The sequence below is a fragment of the Oncorhynchus kisutch genome, unplaced genomic scaffold, assembly GCF_002021735.2.
Source record: "Oncorhynchus kisutch isolate 150728-3 unplaced genomic scaffold, Okis_V2 scaffold1707, whole genome shotgun sequence".
In the NCBI taxonomy this organism is placed as follows: domain Eukaryota; kingdom Metazoa; phylum Chordata; class Actinopteri; order Salmoniformes; family Salmonidae; genus Oncorhynchus; species Oncorhynchus kisutch.
The window spans coordinates 2,247-15,912 of NW_022263652.1; the positions used below are offsets into that span (position 1 = coordinate 2,247).

A 13,666-nucleotide genomic window follows, 5' to 3' on the forward strand; every position below is an offset into this window, starting at 1 on the left:
CATGTGCTTGTTCCGCCCTGATATAGGCCGAGAGAGAGAGAGAGAGATTGGAGGCTCTCTTCTCCTCCTCCCCCCCCCCCCCCCCCTCCCCCCCCGTGTGTGAACGGCTAGTTTCAATCGTGACGTCACTTGCTCGGAGACTGTTCTTCATGTGTGCAGAGGCCCCTGCTACGGCCTAAAGTGATACAGGCTCCAGTCATTGGACTCCCCCTCACTGTTTCTACTGGCATGCACACATTCCTACCCTGTTCATGTCAGCATCCCTTTATCCCCCCCCCTCCCCCACAATTGGACACATGTCCTCCACACACACACACACACACATGGATTTGCTTTTTCACTGACAGGGGGTGGCTCTTAAAAGAGCCTTTGGGTTATACAGCACTCCCAAGTGCGCTGTTTATTTGGAGCTGGTGTACTTGTCACGGCCTTGGTGCCCTCGACACTGCGTGCTTGTCAGCTCTCCGGGGAGCAGCAGGCGCACTGCGGTCTGGATCTCCCTGGAGGTGATGGGGGACGCTTGTTGTAGTGGGCCCAGCGAGACGACTCTCCGGCGATACGCTCGAAGATGTCGTTCACGAACGAGTTCATGATTCCCATGGCCTTGGAGGAGATGCCGGTATCGGGTGGACCTGCTTCAGGGACTTTGTACACGTAAATGGCGTAGCTCTCCTTCCTCGACTTTCGGCGTTCTTGCCGCCTTTCCCTGCGGTCTTGGTGACGGCTTTCTGGAGCCCTTCTTGGGCGCGGACTTTGCTGGCTCGGGCATGAGCTGGCTCGGGCATGATGCTGATTGTCCGTTGCTTCTCACAAACGAATGAGGGTGGAGAGCCCTTTCCGTCTGAAGACGAGCTAAGCTAATTCTCGGCCGTGGACACACCCGCTTTCTCATAGCGCCCCTGCCATTTGCCCAGTGGAGCTGAGCGCGCATAAGAGCCTTCCACTCAGAGGCTTGCTTCCCTAACAAGACCTGTCCCCCCCCCCTCCCCTTATTCCATAGCCTATGCTCTGTCACTGGTGGGGAATGGTGTGTTTCAAAAAGATCCATGCAATGGCCAGACATAAGGCACCCCTTTTTGGACTTGGTGGGGATTTCCCAGGCGTGGTGCCTTTATTTCAGGTGTCTCGTAATACGACTGTACGCAAAGCCTGCACTGAACATAGCCTCCTTCCATGAACCCCCGCCCCGTCCCTCAGAGTGGCTCGTGGTTTAATACAATGTACGGACATAGCCTACTGTCATTTAACACTCCCTCCCTGTCCACTCAAGAGTGGCTCATGGTTTCCTACAATGGATTTGGCCCCTTTGAAGCGGATGTGGTGGCTCTTAAAAGAGCCTTTGGGTTCAAGTCGGGATGTTGACGTTCCGAAAAGAGTGCGTTTAACCGCCGAAACGTACAGGGTGCGTCCCTGGCGTTTCAGAGCGTAGACCACGTCCATGGCCGTAACGGTCTTCCTCTTGGCGTGCTCGGTGTAGGTGACGGCGTCACGGATCACGTTCTCAAGGAACACCTTCAGGACACCGCGGGTCTCCTCGTAGATCAGGCCGGAGATACGCTTCACGCCGCACGGCGAGCCAGCGGCGAATGGCGGGCTTGGTGATTCCCTGGATGTTATCGCGGAGACCCTTACGGTGACGCTTGGCGCCTCCTTTTCCGAGTCCCTTGCCGCCTTTCCTCTTCCAGACATTGTGTGTTCGCTAGCTGAGTTCAAGTGGAATGAATGACGCAATTTTTGGGACTTGGTGCTCTTATTATCTGCGTTTGGTGGACCTGATTGAAGCCAGTGGCACAGAAAGCGCACGCTTTTGCCTGGCCTCTGCTGCAAAGGGGAGGGCGTTCGTTCTAGGGAACTATGGAGGAAGAAGAAATGAAAGCTACTTACATGCGCGGGAAACACACTCAAATACTGAGCTATGTTGAACACAAGGCCCAACTGTGACAACTGGGGGATCCACTACTAATCTGTGTCCCACTCTTCACATTGATTGGTGTTGTTCTTGTTGTTGTTGTTGTTGTTGTTGTTGCACCCCGATTAAACTCTTTCAATCAGCTGTGCCTCTCCAGCGCTACAACAAAAATGGCTACTCTACCCCTGCCTGGAGTTGGGAAACACTGAACTAGTAGGATTCAACCCACTGCAGTTGCCAGTCACACCTAATAGAGATAGGCGTTAAAACCTCAAATAGTGTCACAAGTACAAAGGAGAAACGAAGTGGAACATATACGGGAAACAAATACACAGGAACGCCACAAATCCTAAGGGGTCCGTAATGTCACCTCAGCAGTCATGTAGCTCTTTAAGGCCATGTAATAACATCATTCTTCTTTTTCTTCCCAAGACAGGATCCAGGTGGCCATGGGAAGGGTGGTGACACCTCTGCAAGCTGAAACGCTGTAAAACATTCCTCAGACACCCACCCAACACACACACACAATTATTTATTATTTTTTATTTTACCTTTATTTAACCAGGTATGCAAGTTGAGAACAAGTTCTCATTTACAATTGCGACCTGGCCAAGATAAAGCAAAGCAGTTCGACAGATAAAACGACACAGAGTTACACATGGAGTAAAAACAAACATACAGTCAATAATGCAGTATAAACAAGTCTATATACAATGTGAGCAAATGAGGTGAGAAGGGAGGTAAAGGCAAAAAAGGCCATGATGGCAAAGTAAATACAATATAGCAAGTAAAATACTGGAATGGTAGTTTTGCAATGGAAGAATGTGCAAAGTAGAAATAAAAAATAATGGGGTGCAAAGGAGCAAAATAAATAAATAAATAAAATTAAATACAGTTGGGAAAGAGGTAGTTGTTTGGGCTAAATTATAGGTGGGCTATGTACAGGTGCAGTAATCTGTGAGCTGCTCTGACAGTTGGTGCTTAAAGCTAGTGAGGGAGATAAGTGTTTCCAGTTTCAGAGATTTTTGTAGTTCGTTCCAGTCATTGGCAGCAGAGAACTGGAAGGAGAGGCGGCCAAAGAAAGAATTGGTTTTGGGGGTGACTAGAGAGATATACCTGCTGGAGCGTGTGCTACAGGTGGGAGATGCTATGGTGACCAGCGAGCTGAGATAAGGGGGGACTTTACCTAGCAGGGTCTTGTAGATGACATGGAGCCAGTGGGTTTGGCGACGAGTATGAAGCGAGGGCCAGCCAACGAGAGCGTACAGGTCGCAATGGTGGGTAGTATATGGGGCTTTGGTGATAAAACGGATTGCACTGTGATAGACTGCATCCAATTTGCTGAGTAGGGTATTGGAGGCTATTTTGTAAATGACATCGCCAAAGTCGAGGATTGGTAGGATGGTCAGTTTTACAAGGGTATGTTTGGCAGCATGAGTGAAGGATGCTTTGTTGCGAAATAGGAAGCCAATTCTAGATTTAACTTTGGATTGGAGATGTTTGATATGGGTCTGGAAGGAGAGTTTACAGTCTAACCAGACACCTAAGTATTTGTAGTTGTCCACGTATTCTAAGTCAGAGCCGTCCAGAGTAGTGATGTTGGACAGGCGGGTAGGTGCAGGTAGCGATCGGTTGAAGAGCATGCATTTAGTTTTACTTGTATTTAAGAGCAATTGGAGGCCACGGAAGGAGAGTTGTATGGCATTGAAGCTTGCCTGGAGGGTTGTTAACACAGTGTCCAAAGAAGGGCCGGAAGTATACAGAATGGTGTCGTCTGCGTAGAGGTGGATCAGGGACTCACCAGCAGCAAGAGCGACCTCATTGATGTATACAGAGAAGAGAGTCGGTCCAAGAATTGAACCCTGTGGCACCCCCATAGAGACTGCCAGAGGTCCGGACAGCAGACCCTCCGATTTGACACACTGAACTCTATCAGAGAAGTAGTTGGTGAACCAGGCGAGGCAATCATTTGAGAAACCAAGGCTGTCGAGTCTGCCGATGAGGATATGGTGATTGACAGAGTCGAAAGCCTTGGCCAGATCAATGAATACGGCTGCACAGTAATGTTTCTTATCGATGGCGGTTAAGATATCGTTTAGGACCTTGAGCGTGGCTGAGGTGCACCCATGACCAGCTCTGAAACCGGATTGCATAGCAGAGAAGGTATGGTGAGATTCGAAATGGTCGGTAATCTGTTTGTTGACTTGGCTTTCGAAGACCTTAGAAAGGCACGGTAGGATAGATATAGGTCTGTAGCAGTTTGGGTCAAGAGTGTCCCCCCCTTTGAAGAGGGGGATGACCGCAGCTGCTTTCCAATCTTTGGGAATCTCAGACGACACGAAAGAGAGGTTGAACAGGCTAGTAATAGGGGTGGCAACAATTTCGGCAGATAATTTTAGAAAGAAAGGGTCCAGATTGTCTAGCCCGGCTGATTTGTAGGGGTCCAGATTTTGCAGCTCTTTCAGAACATCAGCTGAATGGATTTGGGAGAAGGAGAAATGGGGAAGGCTTGGGCGAGTTGCTGTTGGGGGTGCAGTGCTGTTGTCCGGGGTAGGAGTAGCCAGGTGGAAAGCATGGCCAGCCGTAGAAAAATGCTTATTGAAATTCTCAATTATGGTGGATTTATCAGTGGTGACAGTGTTTCCTATCTTCAGTGCAGTGGGCAGCTGGGAGGAGGTGTTCTTATTCTCCATGGACTTTAGAGTGTCCCAGAACTTTTTTGAGTTAGTGTTGCAGGAAGCAAATTTCTGCTTGAAAAAGCTAGCCTTGGCTTTTCTAACTGCCTGTGTATAATGATTTCTAGCTTCCCTGAACAGCTGCATATCACGGGGGCTGTTCGATGCTAATGCAGAACGCCATAGGATGTTTTTGTGTTGGTTAAGGGCAGTCAGGTCTGGGGAGAACCAAGGGCTATATCTGTTCCTGGTTCTAAATTTCTTAAATGGGGCATGTTTATTTAAGATGGTTAGGAAGGCATTTAAAAAAAATATCCAGGCATCCTCTACTGACGGGATGAGATCAATATCCTTCCAGGATACCCCGGCCAGGTCGATTAGAAAGGCCTGCTCGCAGAAGTGTTTCAGGGAGCGTTTTACAATGATGAGTGGAGGTCGTTTGACCGCTGACCCATTACGGATGCAGGCAATGAGGCAGTGATCGCTGAGATCTTGGTTGAAGACAGCAGAGGTGTATTTAGAGGGGAAGTTGGTTAGGATGATATCTATGAGGGTGCCCGTGTTTAAGGTTTTGGGGAGGTACCTGGTAGGTTCATTGATTATTTGTGTGAGATTGAGGGCATCAAGTTTAGATTGTAGGATGGCTGGGGTGTTAAGCATGTTCCAGTTTAGGTCGCCTAGCAGCACGAACTCTGAAGATAGATGGGGGGCAATCAGTTCACATATGGTGTCCAGAGCACAGCTGGGGGCAGAGGGTGGTCTATAGCAGGCAGCAACGGTGAGAGACTTGTTTTTAGAGAGGTGGATTTTTAAAAGTAGAAGTTCAAATTGTTTGGGTACAGACCTGGATAGTAGGACAGAACTCTGCAGGCTATCTTTGCAGTAGATTGCAACACCGCCCCCTTTGGCAGTTCTATCTTGTCTGAAAATGTTGTAGTTTGGAATTAAAATGTCTGAGTTTTTGGTGGTCTTCCTAAGCCAGGATTCAGACACAGCTAGAACATCCGGGTTGGCAGAGTGTGCTAAAGCAGTGAATAGAACAAACTTAGGGAGGAGGCTTCTAATGTTAACATGCATGAAACCAAGGCTATTACGGTTACAGAAGTCGTCAAAAGAGAGCGCCTGGGGAATAGGAGTGGAGCTAGGCACTGCAGGGCCTGGATTCACCTCTACATCGCCAGAGGAACATAGGAGGAGTAGAATAAGGGTACGGCTAAAAGCTATGAGAATTGGTCGTCTAGAACGTCTGGAACATAGAGTAAAAGGAGGTTTCTGGGGGCAATAAAATAGCATCAAGGTATAATGTACAGACAAATGTATGGTAGGATGTGAATACAGTGGAGGTAAACCTAGGTATTGAGTGATGAAGAGAGAGATATTGTCTCTAGAAACATCGTTGAAACCAGGAGATGTCATTGCATGTGTGGGTGGTGGAACTAATAGGTTGGATAAGGTATAGTGAGCAGGACTAGAGGCTCTACAGTGAAATAAGCCAATAAACACTAACCAGAACAGAAATGGACAAGGCATATTGACATTAAGGAGAGGCATGCTTAGTCGAGTGATCAAAAGGGTCCGGTGAGTGGAGAGGTTGGTTGGTGATTTAGACAGCTAGCCAGGGCATCGGTAGCAAGCTAGCATAGGATGGAGGTCTGTTGTTAGCCACCTCCTGCGCTCCGTCAGTAGATTAGTGGGGTTCCGTGTGGTAGAGGGGATCAATCCAAATCACACAACAACAACAAAAATAAAAACAATAGATATAGTTATAGAGGCCCAAGAAGAAAACATAATAATAATAATAAAAAATAAAAAAAATAAAAAAATTGTCCGATTGTCTATTCAGATAGCAGCCGGTAAGACAGCTAACGGTTAGCAGGCCGCAGATGGGCGTTCAGGTAACGTCGCGACGGAGGAGCCAGCCGAATAACTCCTTCGGGTAGATAACGTCGGCAGTCCAGTTGTGAAGGCCCGGTGGGGCTCCGCGAAGGCAGCAAAACGGGTCCGGATAGGCGACTGCAGCCCAGGTGCGATTGATGGAACTCAGGAGTGATTGACGGAGCTTGCTAGCTCCGGAACAATTGATGTTTGCTCCGGAATCGACGAAGGCCGATAGTCACACGGATAGCAGCTAGCTAGCTGTGAGATCCGGGCATGAATGTCCAGAGAGCAGTCGAAATCCAGGGACATGGAGAGAAAAATTGGTCCGGTATGCTCCGCTCCGAGCCGCGCTGCGCCGTACAGAACTGGCGATAGACTTTCGAGCCAAAGGATAGCCGATGACCACAAACCGTGGTTAGCTGAACACCAACGACTTGCCAGTAAAGGAGCCAACTAGCTTCTGAACTAGCTTCTGGATTAGCTTCTGGCTAGTTTCAGGCCAGCCTCCTGGAGTTTCTGGCTAGCTTCTTGGAGGATTACAGATCTGAGGTAAATAATACTTTTTTATAAATATACATTGGTGAGGCGGGTTGCAGGAGAGTGTTTAGAAGATGAGTTGATGGAAAATAAAAATAAAATGTATGTGAAAAAGTTGTAAATATATATATATACAGGACACGACAAGACGAGGACAAAAGACGTCTGAACTGCTATGCCACCTTGGAGAAGATGTATGATGTCTATGGAGGAAGAAGAAATGAAAGCTACTTACATGCGCGGGAAACACACTCAAATACTGAGCTATGTTGAACACAAGGCCCAACTGTGACAACTGGGGGATCCACTACTAATCTGTGTCCCACTCTTCACATTGATTGGTGTTGTTCTTCTTGTTGTTGTTGTTGTTGTTGTTGTTGTTGCACCTGATTCAACTCTTTCAATCAGCTGTGCCTCTCCAGCGCTACAACAAAAATGGCTACTCTACCCCTGCCTGGAGTTGGGAAACACTGAACTAGTAGGATTCAACCCACTGCAGTTGCCAGTCACACCTAATAGAGATAGGCGTTAAAACCTCAAATAGTGTCACAAGTACAAAGGAGAAACGAAGTGGAACATATACGGGAAACAAATACACAAGGAACGCCACAAATCCTAAGGGGTCCGTAATGTCACCTCAGCAGTCATGTAGCTCTTTAAGGCCATGTAATAACATCATTCTTCTTTTTCTTCCCAAGACAGGATCCAGGTGGCCATGGGAAGGGTGGTGACACCTCTGCAAGCTGAAACGCTGTAAAACATTCCTCAGACACCCACCCAACACACACACACAATAAAGGGATCGTTTTCCTATGCGTACAGAGGTGATAGGGATGTGCAAATATTGTATGGTACTTTTTTCAAAAACCAATAACATAGCCTTATATTATGGAAATAGTGGTATGAGGTGGATCCTTTATAGGCCAGATAGCCTCAGATGTTGCATCGAATGATCTCAACAGGTCATTTCAAAGGGGACAAATGAGGCCCAAGGACACATACTGGCGATTTATCAATCGGTGCAGTTGATTCACATCTCAGATGTGACTAGGTTTCATCTTACAACTTATTGTTGCCATAATTGTCTCTTACCTGTACTTAGTGGCTGCCGAGAACGCCTGACAAGCGTTCAACTAGCTGGGATGCAGCTAGTGTCATCAAAGCACAAAGCATAGCAAGTTAGAAGAAATAGGTTAAGGTTACGAAAAGGCTTAGGCTTACCCCAAATGTCACCTCCGTTCGTAGCTGTACTCCGTCCGTGTAGGCGCACAACAAGTCATCACACAGAGAGCACACTTGAAGCACAACTGCGCTGCCTGGAAGGCCGCAACGGACTGAATTGGAATCCCTCAAACAGCACACTAACTACATTCCGCTTTATGATGTCACAGTCAGCCCCTCGGAACACTGGTCCTCAACAATCTCAAACACCTTGGATACCAAAGCCAAACATTCTCGAATCACTCACATTCACAAATCAACCAGGGAGAAGAAGGCTGCCATGAATTGAATGCTGAAAAGCTAACCTCCTTCACAGAGCAACATCATAGGACTGGGAGTTTGTGTTCAACAGCAGGTTAGACTCTGCCACTTGTTCCCTTCAACTGCTTGCGTTCCCCTATTATCAAGGGCTTAGTTCCTCTATAGGCTACAGTGCAGATACTTCACATGCAGAGTACAACAACAAATAACAGAGGGCCTGTTACCACACCCTATAGGCTAGGAGTTGAACTTGGACCACAATGACATTGGTAGTAATTAGCCTGCAGCATAAATGACAGTGGAAATGGAAGTGCGACACATAGAGGAAAAGTCCTAATCCTAATCAAATAGACACATTTTTTTATTTATTTTTTTATTTCACCTTTATTTAACCAGGTAGGCAAGTTGAGAACAACTTCTCATTTACAATTGCGACCTAGCCAAGATAAAGCAAAGCAGTTTGACACATACAACGACACAGACTTACACATGGAGTAAAACAAACATACAGTCAAAAATACAGTATAAACAAGTCTATATACCATGTGAGCAAATGAGGTGAGATAAGGGAGGTAAAGGTCAAAAAAAGGCCATGGTGGCAAAGTAAATACAATATAGCAAGTCAAACACTGGAATGGTAGATTTGCAAATGGAACAAATGTCCAAAGTAGCAATAAAAATAATGGGGTGCAAAGGAGCTAAATTAATTCATTCATTAAATACAGTAGGGAAAGAGGTAGTTGTTTGGCCTAAATTATAGGTGGGCTATGTACAGGTGCAGTAATCTGTGAGCTGCTCTGACAGTTGGTGCTTAAAGCTAGTGAGGGAGATAAGTGTTTCCAGTTTCACAGATTTTTCTACTTCCTTCCAGTCATTGGCAGCAGAGAACTGGAAGGAAGGAGAGGCGGCCAAAGAAAGATTTGGTTTTGGGGGTGACTAGAGAGATATACATACACCTGTTTAGCAGAAATGCTTGTGTTACTAGCTCCAACAGCACAGTCAAGTCTAACAAGTAAGATCGAACCATGTTCCAACATTCCACACAATACACCCAAATGGAATTGGAATACATCAATATATGGACGAGCCATGTCAGACAGTCCGTAGACTAACATACCTTACAATACAATACTTTATATATCCACATGACATGAGCTATGCAAACGACCTCCACGTTAGGAATGTGCCCAGTGATATCTAACAAAAACACACATGGCAAGACAGGAAGGAAGACATGCAGAAGTGCTCATGAAGAGGACACGAAGAAGACCGGAATCATCTCCAAGTGAACAATGTCAAAGGAATAGGTCAAGTCATATAGATAGGGAGGCATTTCACCGCCACCCACTGGACCACAAGTCATTTAGCCAACACTGGCTCATCATTCAAGCCACATAGGGAGGGATCTTAACACCACCTGCTGGATCAGAAGTGCCACTCACAATGGCCACACAGAGCATTTCTCCCTCAACCTGATGCAATTGTCACAACAAGTACGTGGTCAAAATCAAACATTAACTACCAACAGATCATCAAATAGGCAAACACATGCTCATGTAGAGTACCTCAAATTATACAGTTACTTTGTCACCAAACCTAATCTGTCATTCATCTACAAATACATGCTCTTCTAAAGCCACAATGCAATGTTCACATGGTAGATTTCAGTTCTTACAATCTATGTCACTATTACTTCATTTGACTGCTCTTAAATCATATTCACTTAACCCTTTTGTTCACCTGCTGATTTTCTGCTGGTTTGTCTCTTGCAGATTTGGACATCATGTGAATGTATGTTTGTCAAGTATCAAAAGAGGGTAAGTTACATTGACCTACTTTATGAAAAACGGAATGCTACTTTTCTCTCTAGCCTAGTGCACTCTTTATCTGTAAGCTCTCCTACTGGTGTAGGTAGCTCCCAAAAAAAAGCTCCAGATGCCATTACCCCATGTAGCTTATAGAACTTTATCTCGACGACCACATTTTACACCAATGCACCCCGAGAATCGGTTGGTGGTCGGGAATCAAGTGGATGATTCTGGGACCAATTACAGGAGGGGGTCTGTCTGTTGGATGAGGGGTGTACTGAACTGTGCCTATAGCATGTCAAGAATCCCTCCAACGGGAAATAGGCTTTGGCAAATGGCCAGGGGCGCTGTCCTTTTCAGCACCACGGAGCTCCGCTATTACCTGTCTCATGAGTGAAGATGCAACAGCAGACAATTCCTGCTCTTTGGTCCGGCAATTACACACTTTAGCCGTGTCATTGCTGCATTTAACTGGCAGCCTGTATTTAGGGCCTTTACTTTGTCTTATCATTTCGATTCCTCAGCAAATCAACTTTTAAAAATGAACTAAATCCCACATCAGAAGTCGACTTCAAATCACGTCAAAGACACACGACTCGACTCAACGGAAGTCAGTAGTATCAAATATTCTCCACTGTGAAGGTGTCATGTGCTGAGCCATTTAGTTCCTTATGAAGCCTATTTACGAAGCCAATACAGCAATCAACACGTACCTGCCCGCATTGCTGATTGCTATTTTGTAATTGGTCAACTACTAATAGGGCAATCATCCCGGCTGCTTGTGTCCTGTTTCGTAACAGCTCTTTTGCAAGCCCTTGATGATTACATCTATTGATTCCTGCCGTCCTGATACCTTTTCTCTTCATTCTCTTAAGGGATCTCGGATCTAGTCTAAAGGATTAACAATGGGTATGGCATTGGAATATTCAATCGCACACTGAATTCATCCCACTAAATACATTCCTTTCATTTCTCCATTTATTCCACCATATCGAAACAACTTACCTATGCACTCACACAAACAAGCACAAAAGGGCGACTTAATAATATCACGTCTAATTGGGTGGCCTACAACATTTCCTGTACCTTCAACCAAAACGTTGGTACCACTTTTTTTCGAACACCTTTCACTTGCGCTGGACAGAGATATATCATTTTACTTTCAATAGCTTGGTCAGTCGCATGAATTATGGGGTGCACACAGCTAACGTCGAGGAATGTCACATGGCCCAGAAATGATTGAATGGCCATTTTCACAAAGGAAAAGACATACTCTAGCATGTTACATTCCAAGAGCAATTGGATTCGAAAAAACACAACGTGCCCCACTTGGGGACCCGAGGACCGAGTTTGGGAAACACTGGCCTAAAGATCAAATACCAATAGGGAGCCACTATGACGTGCTCACACGCTGACAGTACCCGCGTTTAACCACTAGATGGACTCCGTGCTCCACGGTAAAACTTTTCCCCTCTCATCAGCGGCAATGCAACATGGGACTTTCAAAGTCAGTTGTTCTTAGCTACATAGTGACCATTTTTGCCACTTTTTGCCCTATATCATTACTATTACTCATTACTGCTACTGTATTTTTCCCCTCTTCTACTCTAGGCATACATCTAATCACATATAGAGAGCGTTATTGAAACGACTCAAGTCAGTTAAGAACAAACTCTTATTTACAATCACGGCCGGTGGTGATACAGCCTGGAATCGAACCACGGTCTGTAGGGACTCGAGAGCAGGGAACACTGTGGGAAAGGGGCGTGTACAAATGGAACAATTGTGCCTTTTTGACTGAAATATGGAGATGGCTCTTAAAAGAGCCTTTGGGGGATTTTGGAGATCAGGTCATCGTTTATGCGCGCTCTCCGCGAATACGACGGGCCAGCTGGATGTCCTTGGGCATGATGGTCACCCTCTTGGCGTGGATGGCGCACAGGTTGGTGTCCTCGAACAGGCCGACCAGGTAAGCCTCGCTTGCCTCCTGCAGGGCCATCACTGCGGAACTCTGGAAGCGCAGGTCGGTCTTAAAGTCCTGGGCAATTTCTCGCACCAGGCGCTGGAAAGGCAGTTTGCGGATCAGCAGCTCAGTGGACTTCTGGTAACGACGGATCTCTCTAAGAGCCACGGTGCCGGGCCTGTAACGGTGAGGCTTCTTCACGCCGCCGGTGGCCGGGTGCTTTGCCACCGGTGGATTTGCGAGCGGTTTGCTTGGTTCTGGCCATGGCGCTAGCTAGCTTCCTTCTTTCACAGTCGGAGTATAGCCTCCAAATGCCTATGTGAAGTTTATAAAGCCGGCAGCGGCGTCTGCTGATTGGTCACCATCTCCGCACCGCCCTGATTGGCCCGTTGCGGAGGCCTCCTCCGCCGCCCATTGGACGGGAGGCTCGGCCTCTCCGTGCCGCCCCAAAATGCAACCCCCTCCCTCGCGGAGGCGCGCTTGGGTCTTTTGTTAGGGCCGCGAGCAACGTTACACTTTACGCGCAATAATGCTCTCTCATTCTAGCCTAGTACTTGTTATTCTTCATTTTAGGCCTCATGTGGGCACTTGATACTGTGCCGTGTTTATGTGTGTATCTAACAAACGCGCCAAATAGTTGGCCAGGCATACAAAGGACACTTTGCGCTTTTGCTGAGCTAGGTGGTTGGCTCTTAAAAGAGCCTTTGGGGGTTGAGTAGTCAAGTTGCAGCCGCACCAGCGATTTTACTTGGCTTTGACGGCCTTCTCAGTCTTCTTGGGGAGCAGCACTGCCTGGATGTTGGGCAGAACACCACCCTGAGCGATGGTCACGCCGCCAAGCAGTTTGTTCAGCTCCTCGTCGTTACGGACTGCCAGCTGCAGGTGACGGGGGATGATACGAGTCTTCTTGTTGTCACGGGCAGCGTTTCCGGCCAACTCCAGGATCTCAGCAGTCAGGTACTCGAGCACTGCGGCCAGGTAGACTGGTGCGCCAGCGCCCACACGCTCGGCGTAGTTGCCTTTGCGCAGCAGCCTGTGCACACGGCCCACGGGGAACTGGAGCCCGGCACGGGATGAACGTGTCTTTGCCTTCGCCCTGGCCTTGCCTCCGGTTTTGCCTCTTCCGCTCATATTGGTAGCTTCAGTATGTCACAGAAAGTCTCAATGAGGCGCTGGCCACCTCGAGAGCCTTACTTATACCTCGCCACAAGAGGCATCGATTGGCCACTGGACCGGTGTGCCCTTATCCAATTGGAGTGAGGGAGAGACAGACAGTCAGCCCTAAGCCCGCCCGCCCGCAGGCAGCAGAGTGACAAGGGCTAGGCTACTCTGTTTCCCTCCGACTTTTGTTACTTTTTCTCATTGGCGGGAGCGCCAAAGTGACAACTCAAATCACTGAAACATGTATCAATCA

The 13,666-nt window shown here is 47.3% G+C and overlaps 2 pseudogenes; both read right to left on the bottom strand.

Moving 5' to 3' along the window:
- Nucleotides 1-400: 400 nt before the first annotated feature.
- Nucleotides 401-769, bottom strand: LOC116367573 (histone H2B-like; annotated as a pseudogene).
- Nucleotides 770-857: 88 nt separating this feature from the next.
- Nucleotides 858-12,517, bottom strand: LOC116367574 (histone H3-like centromeric protein CNA1; annotated as a pseudogene).
- Between the last annotated feature and the right edge of the window lie 1,149 nt (nucleotides 12,518-13,666).